Consider the following 22,618-nt stretch of genomic DNA (forward strand, 5'->3'; position numbering starts at 1 on the left):
ATTATTACGATGCAAAAGCTATTGAGACTTCTAGATTGTTAAGGCATAGAGAAAGAAAACAATACCAATATTCCTAAGTGTATAGCATAACTTATTTATTTATATTTTTAAATTTTTGAAATTTTAACTAGAAAACAAATGCATATTATATCTATCTATATCCTAACAGATGCCTTAATTACACGAGTTTCTATGCCCCAAACAAAAAGCATGCTTTGTCCTCAAAGCATTTAAATAGAGAGGGTAGGAAAAATACCATTGAAGCGCGTGAAATTCAGGAACATCTGTAAAACAAGGTTAGAACGTACTAATATAGGAAATAAAAGCGACCTGACAACTCTCTATACGAGTTCTACCCATTATGGGGTTAAAGAATTAAATTGCTTGGGACGTAGCGCGGACACAATAGAAACTAAAACTTACCTCCACTCCATTTGTTATTAGGTCATCTTCGGTCATCCTCTACTTCTATAAAGAAGTGAGGCTCCTTGGCGTCTGCCATGCTATGATAATTTGCGGGCTTCACGCCATTTATCATCTATGGTTGCTAACCTATTAAGTGCCACTTGTCCGGATGGGGTGTAGGGTGCAACCTGGTGAGGTTGTATCCACCACCCTTGCCAAAGTCATTGCACGGAAAGATCGAATAATACTATTGGTGGGTTAAGCACCATGTCTACCCTAATCGATCCGTGAAACGTGTACAAAAAATAAGAAAGAAGCATAGCATAATACGTTGAAATTAGAACAGGCATAAGAAGGTACTTATGCCTCATTGTATAGGCTCGTGCTAAACTAGACATCAAAGTTAAGGGAAGGTCATAGAACCGGCGTCCATTGGCTAAAGCAAAGAAAACGCTGCAAGTGGCGTCATTCACGTAAGAAAAAGCGCCATTCCCCTAAAATGTTTAGCATAATCCAAAACATAACAGTTCCTGTTTCATGGACCCGGCTACCAAGGCAACGTTATAGTCCCCTTGGTCCTCAATCTGAAAAAATGCACGCCCCATAAGCCTCGTGCAAAGACTTCGTAAAGTGTAGACATGCATATTATCGACCCAATAGCACCATGGGTCTTGTATCTCAGCGGGCATAGCAAGTCCAAGAACAAATGCTAGCAAGAACCTGGTAATTTCCATTGGTTCATCGTCAATGTTTATGGAGAACACTTGTTCTCCATCCGGTCTCTCAAAGAAAATGCAGTTATTATAAAAATAAGATGCTAGTGCTGGAGAATAAAGTTCAGCCGGTCTTACCATAAGAGGTTCCCAGCCAACACATGTGATCAGCTCGCGAAACCAAGCACCGTAAGTAGTGCTTTGGAACAAATCTTCGAAAGATTGTTCCGGTATCAATGTTGGAGATGTCATCTCAAAATTACGCTTTGGGATAGCTGCGAATGATCCGGATACTACGCGCGAAAAACTGGAAAATTTCTGGTCCACGCAAGTCAGGGCGCGAGCGCGCTCAACCAGGGCGCGAGTCGCGCTCTTTGTGTTTTGGAATTCCAGTAACTAGGCGCCGGTCGGCTCAAGGATAGGCGTATTATTAGTATTTTGGAATTCCAGTGTTTTAGCGCGAAGCGAAAAGCGTAGGCGCTCGACAAAATTTTCATCGAAAGTGTAGGCTGCGGCCTTCCTTCAGGCTGGGGCCCGAGGAGTCTGATTTTGCGAAAATGAAGTCGAAACGTGGGAATCGCGGGTGTGAAAGGTGAGTGATGGAGTTTAGGTGTAGTGTGAGTTGTGAGGATAGTTTGTATCAAGTTTATATAGGTTTAAAGTTGCTAAAAAAGGATCGGGAAAGTTGCCAAAACTAATTCACGGCGGTTCAGAAATCCTAAAATTTCCAAACTTCGAAATCGGAAACAACTCATATCACGGATTCTAATTCAAACCCGGTTATCTTTTAGGTTGATTTTATGATAGAATGTACCTATTTAATCTAGATTTCATCCTACAATGATACTTAATCATATTTCTGCCTAAACAACCATATTTTCACCTTGACTCCGCAATTAATTCCTTCTATCTGAGGGTTATACAAAAATAATGCTTGAATTGATAAAACCACCCCCAAACAAGTTGGGAAGGTGGGGTCAATATGAAACAACCATGCATAATGAAAATAAGCCCTTATATTAAAATTTCATTTGGAGTACCACTACAATATTCAAATTCACGGAAATAAAAATTACATTACAATAAAACAACAAAAGTAAATAAAACAACAAAAGTAAATAACACAACAAAAGTAAATAAAACAACAACCACTATCAATCCTCGGACTCTCTAAACAAATTTCCAATCGGTGGCGGAGGGCACACTCTCTCTAGTGGTGGCTCACGGGCTCCGGAAGGTCCAAATAGCCGGTCGTTCTTTGTCGGCGGCGCTCATGCCTCGTGGGCTGTGTCCTCGAGCGTAGATGCGTATGAGGGTGGGAAGCGTGCAAGCATATCCACTCTAAATCTGGCTGGGCTTCCATCTCACCCTCACCATCCCATCTCTCATCCTCTCCGGGTGCGGATCTCGAAGTTGTGATGAATAGTCGCCTGTCGAGTCCGGAGGTCATGCAGAGATAGTGTTTAGGGAACGATGCCCCTATGAAGCACAGCCATGCGTTCGCATCGGACCAACACCTCGGAGGGCATCTGCATCAAAGCAGTCAAGTCTTCCTCATCCTCGGAGGCATCCTGGCATCCCCGACCTCCTCTTCATTCCCAGCCCACCATCCTCTTCTTCTTCCTTCTCTATCCTCCGCCCTCCTCCAAAACTTGTTGGACACACTCCCTATAGATACTGGCGTGTTCGGTGCGGGGGTAATGTAAATCCTCCGGGCGGCCGAGGCGCTTTCATCTTCGGATGATCTTGGTGATTAACACGGAAGAGGTGCCAAAGACCTTCCGACCCCCCCGATCATGCTTTCGGCCAAAAAACTCCGGGATACAGAAATCGTGCTTCCGCTCCTGGAGTACCCATAACATCGCGGAGGCGAGTCGGACCGATGTCACGACCTTGTCCTTCCCTAGGACATTCCGACCAATCCACCTGGCTGGTAGCCCGGTGGTTGGTCCGAGTGATGCCCGAACCTGATGGGAGTTTGTATTGTAGCTCCCATTGATGATCGAGAGCCCATCAATGGCTCTACCCGTCAAACCTGGGGCTCTGTAAAGTGGCCTCGGATGGATTCTAGGCGGAATGCCTAGAATCTCGGCCAACAACCCGATGAGTCAACTCCGCTTCTCTTCTTCCTTACCATCACAAAATCCTACTCCCCTCCAACTCCACGGTGTTGTAGAACCGTCGGACCAAGTCTTCATGGTAGAAGGCTTCGATTAAATGTACCAAAGACTATTCCAGTCTCTACTAGCCATTTAGTCCACCGTAAAAACGGAGAAATGAAATGGTCGGCGATGAAAACTTGTCTCCGGTATGATTCGGCGTTGTTGAGCCATTTGAAGTTTGAATACGGTTTGGGGTTTGTAGAGGGTGTGGTAATGGTGGTTTAACTTGACCGGAAAGAAACGATGGTGGTGGCGGTGTGGTGGCGGTCGCAAGACCAAATTTTTGAATTTTTGGTGGTTTTTGTTGGGTTAAATTGGTGGAGGTGGTTTGGTTTTAGTTTTAGAAGAGATTTGGCTTGGAAATTTGATGGTTGGCGTGAGTTTATGGTATTTCTTTTTAATTTTTATTTTTGTTAGGGTTTTGAGCTTTGTTAATGGCGGAATGGAGTGGAAAAAGCGATGAACTGTTCTTTGAGAATGTAAAGCGCCGAAGTCATTTGGTGGTGGTTGGGTTGTTGCTGGTTGGCCCAAGCCCAAAATCGAAATTTTGATTTTTTCGATTTTTTCGAATTTCAAATCAAAATTCCCCGCCGCCGTTACGGTCCGATTTTTTGCGAATGAGATATGGAAATGATCAGGAGAGAATTTCCTATCCAATGATCCATAAAACACTCTATTCCGACTTCAGATGACATACGAGATAGTGGAAAACGCCTCAAAGTCGCGTGCATGGCGTAAGTTATCGCGAACGAATGAACTCTAAATTAATAGATTATGTCAATCCGAATTAAATACAATAAAAAAACGGCCTAAGCAACTGTAATGGGACATAAACATTTAGTAATGAAACGAAACACCCCACCCCAAACAAATTTTTACAACGGCTTAGAAAATTTGTTTTTAGTAATGGTCTTTTAAAGTCGATTCGAGACTTCCTAGATTACTATGTTTATTTTTATTTTTTATTTTTATTTTTATTTTATTTTTAGAAGGAAAAACGATAAGCAATAAAGACATAATTCACACCATAGAGAAACATGACTCAAAAATCCGAAAAACATGCAAGAGTGGAAAAACGTGAACTATGTGAACCGTGGACTTAGGATCCGTACTTACAGCCACACACTCCATAGGGAGGGCCCGTTACTTTAATGGTGCACTCATTCAATATATTAAAGTGAAAGGAAGTGCACCAAACACAGAAATTGAGTCGCTTATAGTCGGATACTTTCGAGACTTTATCTAAAACATATGTATGAACATGAAGTTGATCATATATCAACAACCCAAAATAGTTGTGGATCATTCCATAAAATAAATATCACGAAAAACATATCCAAACACAATGAAACACCAATTTTTCCCTATGACTCAACCTAGTGAAATGAAAGCGAAGTCGGATTACCCTATTGTGTAACCTATCATGCACCTTCTTTTAATTTTTTGAATGAGTGGGTGTTCTAGTAAATAAGTGTGGAAAAGTGAATGGGTGTGGAGAATATGGTGGATATGGATAAGTTGTAGAAAGACAGCGACTTGTACACAATGAGGATGTGGTTTTAGCAATCAACTCATTCATTGTGTGTGTAGGACTGTCTCAATTCTGAAAATGAAGGTGTCAAATAGTTTGTCCTTCTCAAGATCTGTTTGCTTAGGAGGATTTAAAAATTATGAAGCCTGGGAGAAACAAAAGGATCGAGTGCAAACTCGAGATTCCTTTGAAAGGGTGGAAGGAGGGGAGTCGAGGTGGATGTTGTGCAAGTTAGTTCTTGATAGGGTGAATTGTCACCTACCGAAGAAACTCATCAAATTCTCATCTAGATTGGTCATATCCATATTACTATGGTAGTCCTCTACATCTTTGAGAAAGTTATCTATCCCGATCCTCATCAATAATATGTGTATCGACTAGTGTAGGAATGAAAATATTGGAGTCCGACTTTCCAAAGGAAAGAATTTTAGGCATATGACTATCGGGGACGTGTTGTTGAAATAATCTCGAGCAAAGCTCTCGATCATGCTAACCTCTCCATCCATAGACGAATCGGATGGCTGTGTCCTTGTTTAAAACATTGACTTCAACAACAAGATGGCCAAAAGACATGGACATTGAACCATCACGACAATTAATGGCGCGTTGGCGGTTGCCAAGAAAGGGCGCCCTAGAATGATCGGAGAGAGTCGTTAGCGACTTCGTATCGAGGACTACTAAAAAATCAGCCGGATAGTAGAAATCTGAACTTTTACCAACACATTTTCGACTACACCCTTAGGATACTTAATAGACCGATCGACTAATTGCAACGTCATTTTAGTGGGTTGCATCTTGTCTAGACCTATTTGTCTATACAAATAAAATGGGAGTAGGTTAACACTAGCCCCCGTGTCTAATAACGCAATCAAAATATAGGAATCTCTAAGGTGCATTGCACTGATGGGGCGGCGACCGGGTCCTTGTACTTAACAATTCCATTATGTTCGGATAAGGTTGGGAATTGTTACGTTAAAAGCGTCTTTTGGTATATTTGTCTTACGCCTAGTAGTACACAATTCCTTAAGAAACTTAGCATGATGTGGTAGCTTTTTAATAGCTTCGAGGAAGGGAAGGTTTATAGTTAGATTCTTGAAAACGTCCCTAATCTCCTCGTAATTTGTATCCCTAGTTAACATGGCTAATTTTTGTGGAAACGGTGGTTTCTGTCTATATTTAGCAATGGTATCACCTGGATGTTTAAACATGGCTTTCTGTTTCTTAGGTTGTGTTGTAACTGGTACCTCTACAGTGGTAGGCTCTTCAGTTTCTATGTCGGTATCTAGTAAAATAGTAGGTGTAGGGGCTACTGGTGGGGTAACTATAGGCATAGTTACCTTGTTATCAACCACTCTGCCAGAACGGAGAGTGGTGATGGCATTTATCTCACCTACATTTTCAAATTCATTACTAGTATTATCCGTTACCTCAAAGGCTGTGTTTGTTGTTTTAGGATTAGGTATTGCGTGACCTGGCAACACACCTTTGGTTTGGGCTTTATCTTGAGCCAACTGTTGGGTTAAATTATTAGCGGATGTAGAAGGCTTGTTGGTTAGATTGAGCCATGGTTTGGAAAAGTTTTTGGCTCACTTGTATGAAGGTGTCAAAGGCGATCCCCTTGTGTGGGTGTAGTAGTCAGTCACGCGGGTGGTGTGATTTGGAAGTATTTCCGTGAATTATTTATAGGTGGATTTTGATAATTATTATTTACCGGACGATACCTCTATTAGCATTATAATTATTATAATTACCTTGACCTTGTGCTTGACCTTGTCGAGGTTGCACTTGGTTGTTATAATTATTAAAATTACCTGACCACGTCCCCTGTCGTGGTGGAGCTTGGTTAAAGCTTTGCGTTAGCCCTAACATATTGATTATTGTACCCTTGGGGTGTGACTTGTTGGTTATTTCTCCAACCCGGTTGGGATTTTGTCTCCAAGGGGCGTTAGGTTCACTATTAATGGAAGAAGCCCTGTTCATAGGCTATAGGGCCGATGAAGTCGGGATGCTTTCGGGGACTCAACCCGAAACTACATGGGTTTGAATTTACATTCATGACGGGGGGATAGGCTTTTGTTGTACAGAAATGGCCTCTACCTTTTAGTGAGTGATTCGATTAGAGTTTTAAGCTCGGAATCGTGTTTAATTTCAAACATACCGGTGACCTTAAGCTTGAAGAAGAACTAAATTTGGGGATATCATCACTACCCCCAATTATTATTTAAGCTTAGTTTGGTCTTAAAAAATTTATAAGCCTCCCAGGCTCCTTTACTTAAGAAACTACCCATTCATTATGTCAAGGACTTCTTTATGGTGATGTTGAAGTCCTTTGAAAAGGCACGAACTAACGTGTCTTTTGGTAGGTTATGGTGTGGACACTCTATAAGCAGATCGGTTGAAGCGATTCCAAGCCTCGAAAATGATTCATGAGGGATTTTGTCGAAAAGAAATGAATCTTGGAAAGCATCTCATATCGTCTTTAGGGGTGGGTAAAATGTTCCATAAACAAATGAACAAGTTTAGCCCACGAGTCCACAGAATTAGGCTTTGGGCAGTTAACCAAGACCTTATATCGGCTAAGGTGAAAGGGAATACCCTTAATTTAATTTGTTCCGTACCAACCGTAGGATGGTGGAATGTTGTTAAGACTTGTTCAATCCTACGCATGTGCTGATAAGGTTTTTCATGGTCTAAACCATGAAAAACGGGTAACAAATTAAAAATATTTGGAGGGATTCTGAAATCCCCCGCTGGGTCTGCTAGAACGATGCAAGATTTGGGGCTATCGCTCAAGGCTTTGTAGAAGTCCGAGAGAGGAGTCTCTCTTTCTTCCCCCATTATATCAGGTGGTGTGTGTGAAATAGTAGCTAGAGGTGTAGTGTGTGGTATACTAGATAGACTTGTTTGTTGCTGTTGTTGTGTATTTACGTTAGGTGTTTTTGTTCTACCAGACCTTAATCTCATGCAAGACTAAGTCGAGCTTAACTAAACATGCAACACTCCAAACAATTCTGATATACTAGTATAAAACTCTAACAGGAGATGCGAGGTGTGGAAGAAAGGAATACCTGATTGCGTCCTTGCTTCGCTTTATGAATAAGCGTCTTGTTTTAAACTTGTTCGGTATATAGCAGTTTAGAACACCGAAAAATATGAAAGAGCAAAGTTCGAATCAAAACTGCCGAAATCCGAAAAATTTAATACGTGGCGGCCAAGGCCCCAGTAATTTTCAAATTACGAGTGTTTTTAGGCCGGGTCGGTGTCCAAGAACATAGGGCGGTCGCACTCAAGGAGAAGATACAGCGCTCGGTGTAAATTTTGCCGAATTTTTCAACTATAAAATGGACAACCACGGTATGATTCAAACAAGGGTGGGTGGGTGAAATGGGACTTTAAAAACAAATTTTAACACTCACGAAAACAATAATTTAAAGTGATACTAAGATGGCGGCATGTATTTGATAAATGTAAAATGATTAGTCTACCTAAATAAAATGATGATGAATTCCAACGTAAGTAAACTAACAACTAATTTGATGCTTATTTATCAAAGATATTTTCTACTCTCAATCCTATATGAGATATAGTGGAGTAGAGTGATTCGCTCCACTCTTAGTCCTTCCGTATGCTTGTTTTCTAGTCTCAATACTCTACTTAAAGTCAATGAGAAGCTTTTTGCGAAAAGGGGACTAGGCGGCGATGCAACTACCCGCGAAATGCACTAGTGGGTTTTCTCCATTTATCATTAACCATTACCAAATGTGTGAGAATTATTTAACACACCATACTAATATACAAAATGAAAATCAGAAAAAATGGTTACATAGATCTAGATGTTACGGATCATGTTATGCATGAGTGACAAGAGAATAATGATAAACATTTATCACGATTAATGTGATAGCCCATTCGTTGCTCCTTTTCCCATCGGTCTATTTGATTCATTATGTTCGGAAATTGAAAATTTGTGAAGAAAATTTGTGAAGAGTGAGAGAAGGGAATGAGTGAAAGTGGAAAGGATAGTTGTATTTATAACTTGATTTCGACCGTTGGGCATCGTGGATTTTTGGATCATCCGTTGGGTTCTAACCGTTGGGCTTTGAGAGGTGATGAATCAAGGAACAAACTCATATTTTTGCAAGTACTATATTCGCATAACATAAATAATTTCTCATTCAAACCGTGCGGAGATACAAAAATTATGAGAATCAACCGATATATAATAATTTAGCACTAAAAAAAATAAAAATGCAATGCATTGGGAATAAATGACATAGTCATTTTAAACCAAAGAAATAAGCGACTCTTGTGAATCCTCGGGTTAGAAGAAGATGAACCGGTTTTCACGATCGACCACGACGAACCCAAATGAAATGACCGGGGAATGTGGCCTATAGATTTGTAAAGAATCTTAGGAATTGCTGATTTGCCATCATCATTCTCTGGAATTGGCCTTGGCGATTTCTCATTTCTTGCTGGAACTCGTTCGAAGTAATCATCTCTTCTGGCGAAGAAACATCCTGGCAGATACTAGAATTCATGTTCCAGAAGGCATCCATAGGAGTATTGATTGAGCATGGTATCTTCATTAAAACAACACGGTGGTGAAAGGAGGAGGAGGTGCGTTATCATGCTCAATGTCATCTCTAGCTTACCGGGTCCCAATGGTCTAAAACCACAAGTCTCAAAAATTCCAAAATTCTCGAAAGACCTTGTTTTTCATATAAAGGAGTATTTTGGAACCCTAAGTTAAGCATAAGCCGAGTAACAAAGGAGCATGACCAATTTTGACTTTTGGCGATTAAAGTAAGAATATGGCCGGAAATGGACCATACGAAAGTGTGCTTCCTCTCCTGTAGGATCCATGATGGGGTGCAAGAAGGTCTTGTTCACATGGGCGTCTTTGAAGTTCCAATGGCGTTGTGTGCCGACCGTTTGACCTGACTAATTGGATTCGCGTCCCGAGCAAATCTTTGGTACACGAAGTTCGAGCTCCAGTTGTACTCCCCTCGAAGCGTGTCAAACATCAAATCCACAAGTGGTGGGATACTCGACAATAACAGGGGTCGGGCTATCGAGTTAATGTCGGTATCTGGCGGTATTGAAATCAACTCCAGCGTGAGTTCACGTTCCACCCCATCCAAGTAATCCAAAATTAGTCACCCGGGAAACCTCCATTGTTATAAAATTTCTTTGCACCAATTCTTGGGAATATTGGGCTGGGATTCGATGCAATAGATATTCCCCTCTACTTTCAATTTCCTCGTCAAAAATGGGTGAAACATCCGGGAATTATAGAGATTTGTGAAATTTCTCTCAACGTAATTCGTCTTACGTCTTTGCCATAGCGCGGTATAAATTAAATTTTGATTGTGCAAATAGCAAGAGGAGGTGGTGCTGGAGGAAGGGGGTTGAGGTTGGTGGAGTTTTGGCCAGCGTCTTGTGTCGAATAAATTACTTGTGGCAGTCGCATCAAGTGGTTTGTGGGGGAACCAAGATCCGTTTTGTGGAAGAAAGAAGTAAAGGGGTGGGCCGTGGGTGCCTTGTGGCATTGGGCTTTAATACCGGATATTTGGTTTTGGGTCGGGTCAAAATTTTGGCCCAAGTACAAATGAATTACAGAAATTCCTCTTATATCCGAAATGTTCGAAATTTCAAGCGTGGAAATTCGATTCGTTTCAACTCCGAATTTAACGGATGAGATATCGAAGCGATCAAAAATGCCATCCACTAGAATATGAAAAATCACATTCAGACATCATTTTTTTTTTTTATCAACAACCTTTGGTTTTATTTATTTATACTTTTATATACAAATGTACAAATTAGAAGAGCGTGTCAACAACACCGAAATCCAAATAAAACAACCATCACAAGACTTAACTTTCGAGGCAACTTTCATGTCGGCTGCAGGCGAACCTAATCGGCCGGGTGTGGCTTATCCTTTATGTTTTGGGGGCTGGGGTTCGGGGCGGTACCATCCCCGACCAATGTGCAATGGTCTAATAATAATATTACCCTTAGTACATATGGTATAGCCTCAAACCGCGAAAGCGATCACATAGAAAACTGATCGGGGTCAGCGCGGTGGAATCCATTGCCCGTACGAACTAGGAAATTTCTGATGGTGCATATCACGACTCTCTTTGGGCACCACGCTGGGTGCTAATAAAAAGGAAAAAACGAGTATATACATGTTGAGTCGTTTAACGTCAGATCCTTGAGGCGAATGTGTGAGTCTTTTAACGTCGGATCCTCGAAGGCGAATGTGAGTCTTTTAACGCCGGATCCTCAAGACGAATCCCAACGACGTGGGAACAGCGGGACGACGGCGAAGTTTATCTGTTGGTGTCGGTGACAATAATATACCTTATACCGGCTCATCGGATAAAAAGATCAAGACTGGACGGAAAAGGAGTTGGCGGTTCATACACCACCCATCCTTTTCGCTCGCCGCTTTTCGAGCAAAAGTACTACGACCATTACGATTGAGATGGGTGAGATTTGGACCAAATGATGAGTTAGAGTTAGCGAGGAAGAGAATAGAAAAGGGAGGAGAAAGAAGGAGTTGAAATTTTTGGTACCCATTGTTTTCCGAAGCGCACGTTTGCTTTCGATTATCGGAAGACATTTATACTTCGGTTCAAGTATAGTTTTTGTGGACTAAGGTTCCGCTTGCAACCACACACTCTATGGAATTTTAGAAAGAAAATAGAAGAGGGCTTTCGGCTACCCTAATGGCATACTTTTCCCGTTTAAATACATGGAAAGAAATACAACGGTGAATCTATTAGTCTTTGTATTTGGATCATTGAGAAGAGTCTCTTCGACATCCGGAGAGCGCAACTCATGATAATGTTTGGCCGCTACCGGCCATTTACTTGGAATTCGCTACCATCATTTACGTTTTTCACAGAGATAGCCCCATAAGGGGTGACGCAGAGCAGTGAAAGGACCCGGACCATCGAAGTTTTTAATTTTCCGGAAAAATGTGTAATCTTGAAGTTATACATCAAAACTTTTGACCGACTTTGAACTCTTTTCGCAATATGTGCTTGTCATGCACTCTTTTCATGTTGGCTTTATAGGATTTCGAGAGATCATAGGCATCACTCAATTTCCTCAAGCTCATTTAACTGCAATTTTTCTTTTCGCTGCCGCGTTAGTGTTATAATCGGTGCTTTTGATGGCCCATAGCACGGTGCTCAAGTTCAACCGGCAGATGACAAGGTTTTCCAAAAACGAGGGCGATACGGAGACATCCCTATGGGTGTCTTAAAGGCATTCGTATGCCCACAAGGCATCGATAATCGTAGAGACTAGTCTTTCCTAGATGGATTGTGCTTTTTTCAAAATGGATTTTATTTCTCGATTAGAGACTTTTTGACCAATTGGTTTGAGGATGATACGGAGTTGCCACTTTGTGCGTGACTCCATATTTCTTTACTAATGATTCAAAATTTTATTCAGAAATGTTTTCCCCGTCACTAATTATAGCTTTTGGAACACCAAATCGAGAAAATATTTTCTTTTACAAACAAAACGACCGCTTTATGATCGTTAGCACGACATGCCAATGCCTCAATCCATTTTGACACATAGTTAAGCTGCTACAAGTATGTATAGGAAGCCATGAGAATTTGGAAATGGACCCATGAAGTCGATGCCCCATACATCAAAGATTTCCACAATTAGAATGGGATTTAAGGGCATCATATTACGTTGAGTAATGCGACCTAATTGCTGGCAGCGATTGCATGCTTTGCAATGCTCATGTGCATCTCTAAACAGTGTTGGCCAATAAAAACCACATTGTAGAACCTTGGCCGCAGTTTTCTTACCACTAAAATGACCACCACAAGATTGTTCATGGCAGGAATAAGAATATCGCATCGTTGTGTTCCCGGTCGAATGCTGTGGGCGGATTAGTTGGTCCGAACAATACTTGAAAGGTAGGGATCATCCCGTAAATAGAATTTCCACAGTGGATAAAAACTTTTCCGGTCATTACGAGACCAAGATAAAGGAACTTCCTCGGTAACTAAGTAATTTACTATGTCTCAAGGTACCAAGGGGACGAAAAAATAGAGTACAAGTGTTCATCACGGAAAGGAATCACGAGGATAGGTTGGTATCGGCATCAACATCACTTTACAAGTCTTGATAAATGGTCTGCAACCACATTTTCGCTACCTTTTTATCTCTAATTTGAGAGTAAACTCTTGCAAAAGGAGAATCCATCGGATCAACCTTTGTTTTGCATCTTTTTCGCTAATAGATAGCGAAGTGCCGCATGGTCGGTGTGAGACAATAGTTAGAGAAACCACTAGGTAAGATTTAAACTTATCTAACGCCAGATACAATGCCGAAACTCTTTCTCGGTGGTGGTATAGTTATGTTGAGCTTCATTAAGGGTTTTACTCAAAGATAGTAAATGACAACCGGCTTATCTTCTCGGGCGCGTTCTAGTACAGCTCCAATAGCATAGTTACTTTTCGTCACACATTAATTCAAAAGGTTTAGACCAATCGGTGGTTGAATTATGGGAGCGTAGTTAATCGCGGTTTTTAATACCTCAAAGGCTTGTTTGCAACTGAAATTGAAATCAAAAGCGGCATCTTTAAGCAGGAGATTGGTTAAAGGTCTAGCAACCTTTGAGAAATCTTGAATAAATCTCCTATAGAAAACCGGTGTCATAAGAATCGCCGAATGTCTCGAACATTTTTTGGGTATAGGAAGTGAAGCAATTTTTCTATCTTAGCTTTGTCGACTTGATTCCGGTCCTTTGAAATGATATGTCCTAAAACTATTCCTTTAGTAACCATAAAATGGCATTTTTCCCAATTAAGAACAAGGTTTTTCTCTTTCACAATGTAAAGACCTTTTCAAGATTTGATAGACAACTATCGAAAGAATCTCCATAAATTGAGAAGTCGTCCATGAATACTTCCATAAACCGTTCAACCATATCACCGAAAATATGAAGCATGCGGCGTTGGAAAGTGCGTGTGCATTGCAAAGGCCGAAAGGCATTCGCCTATATGCAAATGTACCAAATGGGATGATTGAACGTTGTCTTTTCTTGATCGCCAGGGGTCTATGACTATCCGAAAATAACCTGAATAACCATCAAGAAAGCAGTAATAGGCATGACACGCTAACGCTCGAGCATCGATCGATGAATGGAAGTGGAAAGTGATCCTTACGAAAGTGGCGGCATTAAGTTTGCGATAGTCAATGCATATTCTCCATTTCCATCGGGATCTGGCGGAAATGCATTCATCTTTATCATTTATCATTAACCGTAATGTCGATTTCTTTGAACTACGCGGTGTACAGGACTCACCCAAACACTATCGAGATAGGGTAAATAATACCGCGATCTAGTAATTTTAACACTTCATCCCCACGACCATCTTTCATGGTAGGGTTTAGGTTTACCGTGGTTCACGCCGACGCCTTAGCATTTTCTTCGGTGTATCGCGATGGGTGCACACATTAGGTTCAATGCCTTTAATGTCATCGAGGGACCATCCATAGCGTAAACGATGTTGTTGAATGGCATTAATTAACGAAGCTTCCCGATCCGTCGGTTAATTGTGAAGAAATAATAACGGGTGGCGACCATCGACATCAAAGCATGCATTATTTTAATTCGAAGGAAGTGGTTTTAATTCAGGGTGGGGAGCTGGTATTAAAGATTCTTGAGGAAGGTCATCATCCATGTAGTAAACAGATTGATGATCATCCAAGTTACTTTGACATGACTGTTGTAGAGGTCAAATAATGGTAATCGACTCAATAATTCATTTACTTCTTGTATATAATCATCGCCCTCAAACTCGAGATTCGCTAAAAAGGAAAGAAATTGGTATACTTCATCTTCGGGGAAAGAGTTTGTGAAATACTCGTGGAATGCTATCAATCTGTTGACCTCACCATCAATGTCGCTCGGAAGTTGTTTCATCAACTTGAACACATTCACCTCGACCGAAAGATTTCGAAGGACATGGTCATGGAACCATCTCTACAGAGTTAATAAGAGCATTAGCGTTGGCGAGGAATGGACGTCCTAAGATGATAGGAATGGAATCACATGCAACTTACAGATCCAAAATAACAAAGTCTACGGGATAGAAGAAATCTTGGACTTTTACAAGGGCGTTTTCCACAATTCCTTTTGGATACTTTATGGAACGATCGGCTAACCTTGTAGAGTCATGGTGGTAGGTTTGAGCTCATGAAGACCTAGTTGTTTAAATAAATAATATGGAAGTAAGTTCACACTAGCTCCTAGGTCTAGTAGTCTGCAAGAGCGCGGTATTTGTCACCTAAAGGTGCATGGCGGATTGGTCTACCGGGGTCCTTGTATTTTACTATACCATTGTGTTCGGTGATGGAGGAAACCGTTTCGATGAGGAACGTTTGTTGAGGAACATTAGTTCTCATTTTGTGGTGCACATATCTTTTTAGAAATTTTGCATGTTTTGGTAATAGTTTTAAAGCATCGAGAAAAGGTAAGTTGATTGTTAAATTTTGAAAAGTCTCGAATTTGACAAAATTGTCATCGGGTTTATTCTTTGCCAAGCGTCGAGGAAACGTGTGCCTTATGAATTTGGCAAAGGGTCTACTTGCTTGTTTCCTACATTTGGAGGTGTTGACTTTGTTGTATCGGGAATCTTCGTCAGAGGTTCATTATTAGAACTAGATACCTTGGAACCCTCTTTTTTCCTTTGGTTGATCATCGGCATACTTATCCGATTGTCTACAGTTTTCCGGATCGTAGAGTAGTGATCGCACGACCTCACCTTGGTTAGGGGGGTGCTTGTACCAGGGCATTGGTGAGTTCAAAGGCGTCGGTTCTTTGGTTTAGGGTTTGGAACCGCTTGCAGAAACACGCCTTTCTTCGACTCTTTTCTTGCCAATTGTTGAAGTGATTGTTGGATAGAGCGTTAAAATTTGAGGTTGTTGGTTCATGTAAGCCAAGAAAGTCTCATTTGTCCTATCCGTAATGGTTTCGGGCGAGTTGGCAAACAGTAGTAGTTCTCGATTATTGCTTAGAAGTTGTTGATTATAGTTGGGATGTGGATTAGCTGGAACAAGGCTGCGGTTGGTCTGATAATTAGGATTGGAATTATTTTGAAATTGACTTTGTTGGTATTGTTGATTATTTCCTTGACGGTATGAAATAAAATTATTGGTAGGTCGAACAGGTTGATTAGCAAAACCAGGAGGAGCCCCCATTTGTTGGTTATTTTGGCGCCAAGCGAAATTCGGATGTTGTCTCCACGGTGCATTGGGAATGTTGAATGCACATGCCTCCTCCGATTGTTGAGTAGGGGAAGCATATAACAAGGGACAATATGCATCGGGATGATCGGGACTAAGACAAAGGACACAAGGAGGCGGTGTCAACGTTCATATTTGGTTTTGGTAGTTGATCGTTTACTTGAACCGCAAGGGCATCTACTTTTTAGTTAGGGATTCTATCAAATTTTTATTTCCGGGATCGGGTTTTACCTCAAAAATAGATGTGGCTTTTTGTAACGGTATCCTTTGATGATCTAGACGACTCGATGTTACCCGATGTGTACCTTTTTTCGCTTTGTTTTTCAAGAAAAGTATAAGCGGTAGCTCCTTTGTCCATGAAGCAACCTCCGTTCATTATATCAAGAGTTTCTTTTTGATGATCAAAGACGCACCATTAAAGAATGAACGAACAAGGATGACTTTTTCTAGTTGGTGGTGAGGACATTCTAACGTAAGATCAAAAAAGCGACTCCATGCTTCCGTAAAAGGATTCATGAGGATTTTGACGAAGAACTGAATTTTTCGAAGCATTTCAGTTGTTTTTTTCACGAGTGTAAAATTGAAGCATAAAAGCTTGAACTAGTTTATTCCATGTGTCTATGGACTGTGGTGTTGTCCCGCTTTAGCCAAATCGAGGCTTTTTCCGCTTAAAGTGAATGGAAACAATCGAAGCAAGAGTTGTTCCTTAGAGGCTGCTGGATGATGAAATGTTGTTGCCACTTGTTGAAGCTCACGAAGATGATTAGACGGTTTTTCGTGCTCCAAACCATGATATATTGGTAACAAACTGAAAACGTTTGGTGGATATCACGAAAATCACCGACAATGTCCTCGAAGTTTGACGCGGGGAAGAAGGTCCTTCCGTAATGCAAAGATAGAAGTCCGAGGGCTTCTCTCGGCAGTGGAGAATCGTCCGCCATAATGACGAAGTTGATGGCTTGACTTAAGGATTGTGATGGAGGTAATTAGCGGAAGAAGAACAATTTTTATGTGAGAACTTACGCAATTGCTTATCGTATTTTTCCCACGATAGGTATGTTCAATTTCTTTAGTGGAACTGCACCTTAATCTCATGCAAGCATAAAATTAGATCTAACTTACAGAAGGAATTTAGTAGGATACGAATTTTATTATTATCTTAAGCATTAGGGGTGAACAACATATGCCTAAGCTGCTGCTAACGTAGCAGGGAGGTTAGGAATATGTGTGCATAAACCAACAGCCAGGTCACAAGAGAGATATGAGGGAGGATTTCCGCAAGCACGGTTCTAATTAAGTAATCTCAATCTTTCAAGTTTCCTAGACACCATTGGAATATGATTAAAATTTATGGAATTAAAATTTATGCAAAGGCTGGTATTAATTTTAGTTTAATTTAATTTAATTTAATTTTGTTTTTTTTTTTTGTTTTTTTTTTTTTTAAGATTTATGCAAGGTTTAAAATACAAACATACAAATACGATCTACTCATACAATACTAGGTGCGTGAGCATGTGAAGATACTCTACTCATAATGATAGCTATCTGAATAGGCAAGCTTGTGTCATCGATAAATATTTCCATAACGCATGGGCAAATATACATCAATGAATACGTGATATATGCACGCTAATTTGTAAATCGATATTAACGAAATGTATATCAACAATAACAGCGAATTTGAATCACTCATACATTATCTAAATACATTAGCATACCTAATACAAGATACATACATGAGAATAGATGACAAAACTAAACATGCAAAGTATTATACCTAAACTAAAATACGACTCTTGTATTGCATAATAAAGCGATTTTGACAATACTCATTGAGATTGCGAATGTCCTATAGAGAGCCTTTTACCCCGTAGGTTTAGAAACAACTTACCCAACTCAGATTTTAACCCTCGTTGGAATGTTCTCCTCTTTCTTGACAAAATCGAATTTATTAGACAAGACCGTATACACACGAGAGAAATATCAAACATGTAACAAGAAACATTTATCGAGAAAGACATATACCCATGCAAAAACAGTACCATTAATATGTAAATATACATTCATATGCAATTCATGTCCGTGTAAACGATATATAAATATTTACCGGTATACGAACTTGATTCATGCATAATTCGAGGCTAAAGCTTAAATAATAATCCATAAATTTTTCCTAATACTATATACATGGCATACATGCAGAAAAACATAATAATAATAATAATAATAAATTACAATAATTGAAAATTGGAAACCCAGAGCTTCCCGCGATTTTCGCGGAAACAAACGCTTCAATTTGTCGATGCGATTAATCCCAAAGGATTATCGATATTTTCAGGTACAAGGTATGATATTTAGGCCTGGAAATGGATCAAGGTAGATTTGGAGATGCTGGTGGTTGAACAGGAGCAAAAACTGAAGAAATTCACCCGCGGACGCGGGTCCCAATCGCGCACACGACTCCACAACCTTCCGATCTTTAGCACAACTTCTATTGCTTTAGAACAGCAGCGGCGCCATTTGATATAAGCTTGTCACTACTACTTAGAGTTTTGAACTCTCTAAATTAATGTAAAAGCAATCAAGGTTCCTTACTCACGATCTTCGTTTCGTAGAGTTTGAATAAGGATTCGAACTAACCTAAAGCTTAGAACAACTAAAAATTAGATGTTACAATAAAGGAAAATTAAGGAGTAAGGATATAATATATAAATGTTAGATTTTTCCTTCCTACATAAACATTAATAAAAACATTAACAATGAAAACATGCTCTTAATACCGAAATAGAAATTTGAAAGAGAAGTTGGAGAGTTAATCCTCCACATGTGAAACTATCATTAGTGTTGATTTGAAAAAGGTTTTGATTCTTCCTAGACTCATAGACAAGTCCCTAATGGAAAAATAGATTTGGTCCCTAGCATGCATGGCTCACTAAAGAGCTCATACATGCTAGCAAGTGAAACCAAACAATGACTTATCTCTAAGCTCATTGCTTGATTCCTAACTAAACTCTACACCAACTACCATTTTGGGGTAGGATGTAAAGTTAGTTGTTCTTCCTAAACCTACCAAACCAACAACAATTGGTTTACCCTCACATGAGTTAGATTAACTCCCCAAAAGGGAAGTTAGCTCATGATCCTTGGGACAAGGATTTATGAACTAAGAAAAACACAAAAAAAGAGAGAGAGAGAGAGAGAGAGAGAGAGAGAGATATCAACAACCAAACTCACTTCTATTATTTTCTAGAAGAACAAGTGTTCCTCCATTAAAACTATTACAAGCTTTTTGATAATTCACTAAAAACTAACCTCTCATCTTTTTCACTAAGGAACTAAAATAATGCCATGTGAGAAAAATAAGTCAAGGGAGTAAATGGAGTATCCCCCACCCTTGTCTAATTTCTTCTCCATTTGAGAGAAATCTCATTTCCTCCCACGTGAATTATCAAACCACATTGATTCATTTTTATCTACCACATTAAAACAAAGTGACACCTTGCCTTTTTCTCACTATTAACACCTAATCTAATTTATTACATGCAAGGTGTCAACTTTGCACCAATAATTTGTTATTTTTGTCTTGACATGCTCCATGATTGATGACTCATCCAATCTTGTGGCCCCGCATAGTGGGTCCATCTGCAGTCTAGTGGCGGTCCGATATTTTGGGCAGTGTTACAACTTCCCGCCTATGCGTAGAGTTCATTGCCCTGATTGTCTGAGCAGCTCTCTTGTCGCATTCGGAGTCCTGGTTCGAGAGGTAGGAGCTTTGGAAGTTTGATGCTTCTATGTGGATTTGGGAGAATTCATATATACGCCATTCCTCGTGCTTTATTTCAGGTTTAACCAATATTTCCATGTTTACTGCAATTACCTGCAAAAGTATGAAAACATATTTATTTCATGATTATCAAACACATAATTAACCAAATTTATATGTCTCAATGGGGTTTCATAATACACTTTTGGGTGCTTATCAATAAAGAAAAACTTTCCAAAGTTGAATCCAAAACTTAGTCTTCAACCTTCTAGTAGTATTCACCACACAACACAACACAAAACACTTTTGTTTTTCTCCTACTTTTAGTTGTACTTTTCCTGGAAAGACTAATGGTCCCTTTCACCAAAAAATCGTTCTCTTATATAGAGAAACTTTGAGAATACATAAGTGTGTGTGTAGTGGGATCCACTTAGGATTCCAAGTCTTATTTTAAGAGGACAAGTCTTTGTCATACAAGTACTTATACTTATATACTAAAACACTTTTAATATATCTTATATATAAAGCGGATACCAGATTTCCCAATTAGTTCCCGTATTCCCGGTTTTATGCCAAAGTTTTAAATGGAAAGGGTACCGGAAAGTTAGACAGCCACTTATTTTTTGTTCTAACTTAAAAGGATAAATTTGTAATTCTCTTATATTTAGTCGAATAATAACCCAAAACAGACACACCGCGGGCACTTTACCCAAATAAAAAAACAAACGCTTTTAACCTTCGCCTTATTATTCTAACTGGTCCATCTTCTTCGCTACCAAAATAATTAATTTCCACCGCTGCTGATAATATTATTCGCTACCAAAATAATGAATCTCCACCGCTTCTGATAATATGGTGAAATGGGTTTAAGGTACTTTTTGTTTCTAATTCGGTCAGATTTTATTTTCGTTTACTTTTTTAATGCCTTAATCACTTTTCATAATCGAACTTCCCTTTTATTCCCTTTTATTCCTTGCTTTAATCAAGGTTCCAATTATTTATGTTGGTTCATTTAATCTACCTTTATTATGTTGTAGGAAATTATGTGCAACGGAATCACTACTGTGCACTCCACCGCTTCTGATAATATGGTGAAATGGGTTTAAGGTACTTTTTGTTTCTAATTCGGTCAGATTTTATTTTCGTTTACTTTTTTAATGCCTTAATCACTTTTCATAATCGAACTTCCCTTTTATTCCCTTTTATTCCTTGCTTTAATCAAGGTTCCAATTATTTATGTTGGTTCATTTAATCTACCTTTATTATGTTGTAGGAAATTATGTGCAACGGAATCACTACTGTGCAACTTCAATACTTCAATGGAAGAGGTGAGTTCAACGAGTTTTTTTTCTTACTGTTCATAAATTCAACCTTCTGATTTATCAAACCTGGATTGTATCACTATCGTTTTAGATAGTGAAGCGTATCATTTGCAGTCTCATCTCTATTTTATGTTTTTCCATTTCGTTTTGGTTCATGGAAATTCCATTGTTTGATAAATTACCTCTTTATTTATAGTGAAGCGTATCATATGCCTTATTTTTATTTAATTTTTCGGTACGAGTTGAGGTGTGAAGAGGCACAAAGTAGTTGTCTTCTTTTCTTACAGATTTTTTGAACAAAGTATGTTTCTGGACATTTAAGTATTTTTATCTAGAAACCCACACTACTGTATGGTGAGTTTTGGTGCTTTTTTTAGATATACCAAACGGGGAGACACTATACCATTTTACATGTTGTATAGTTTCGACACCAATCTATTTTTTTATATATTTATGATTTGTTGTGTTTGTGCATCTTCTTAGAAGAACTCATTTTGGGAGAGTTTCCTAGACACAAGGTTAATAGTAGACAGTCATGGTTAGCTTTTTGTCCGCCCTTTTCTTTTTAACTTCTAATTTTTTGAAAAAAATGCCTGATAAATTTCATCCTCACTTTTATGTTTAGTTACAATTGAGTTTTGAGGCTTCACAAAACAGGATTGTTTAATATCAATCAGTTTGCGCTTCACAAAATCGGTTTGAGGCTTTTTGTATTTTGCTTCAGCTGTTTTGGGGTGTAATGGCTTTTGTCAAACATGTGTCATTTGTTAGGACTGTTTAATTACAATAGTGTCATTCAAAATGAGATTCTGGACAGTGGATCATAAATTTGCAAGTAATGATGACATAATTCTTTTTCTTACAAATAAATTAAATTCTTTTTAGATCAAAGAGTCCCACATATCTGTATAAATGAAGACCAAACGTATTCAATCTTTCTAATTTATCTTATTTTTCAAGTTTGAGCTGCTGTTAGTTATCAACATTATTCTAGATTCACTAGAAATCTTTAAGGTGAAATAAATCTTTATGAGGACCATGTGAGTTGGACAACAATGTCCAGGGTAGCTTTTTTAATTATGAATTTAGATTTTATTTACTTTTAATGGAAGAGGGACCTTTCCAATGTTTCATTTAGTTGATAATGTTGCTGGCATAGCATCAACATCACCAACGACTTTGGTTTTATTTTCTTTAACAAGCTTCCAAAACCACCCCTTGATAAGTACATTTTTCCATTCATTGTTCTCCTCGTTTTCCATTCATTCACAACTATTCATCGATCTCTCTTTGATTCTTCTAAAATAAACAAGAGCATGTCAATTGTTAGCCTCTTCTTTTGTTCTTTTGTCATCTATGGCACCCTAGCTGATCCTGACATGCTCCAAGATATCGTGGTGGTGATCCCTCCTCCGGTTGGTAACTTAATATTG

The 22,618-nt window shown here is 39.3% G+C and overlaps 1 long non-coding RNA gene across 1 annotated transcript; it reads left to right on the plus strand.

Annotated features, from left to right (window-relative positions):
• Positions 1–20,621: 20,621 nt before the first annotated feature.
• LOC147495653 (uncharacterized) lies at positions 20,622–21,888 on the plus strand. The gene is made up of 3 exons (XR_015199760.1): positions 20,622–20,734; positions 20,901–20,970; positions 21,137–21,888. It is a non-coding gene; the product is annotated as an uncharacterized LOC147495653 (long non-coding RNA).
• Positions 21,889–22,618: the final 730 nt, after the last annotated feature.

The sequence above is a fragment of the Coptis chinensis genome, chromosome 6 (assembly GCF_015680905.1).
Source record: "Coptis chinensis isolate HL-2020 chromosome 6, ASM1568090v1, whole genome shotgun sequence".
Taxonomy (NCBI): Eukaryota; Viridiplantae; Streptophyta; class Magnoliopsida; order Ranunculales; family Ranunculaceae; genus Coptis; species Coptis chinensis.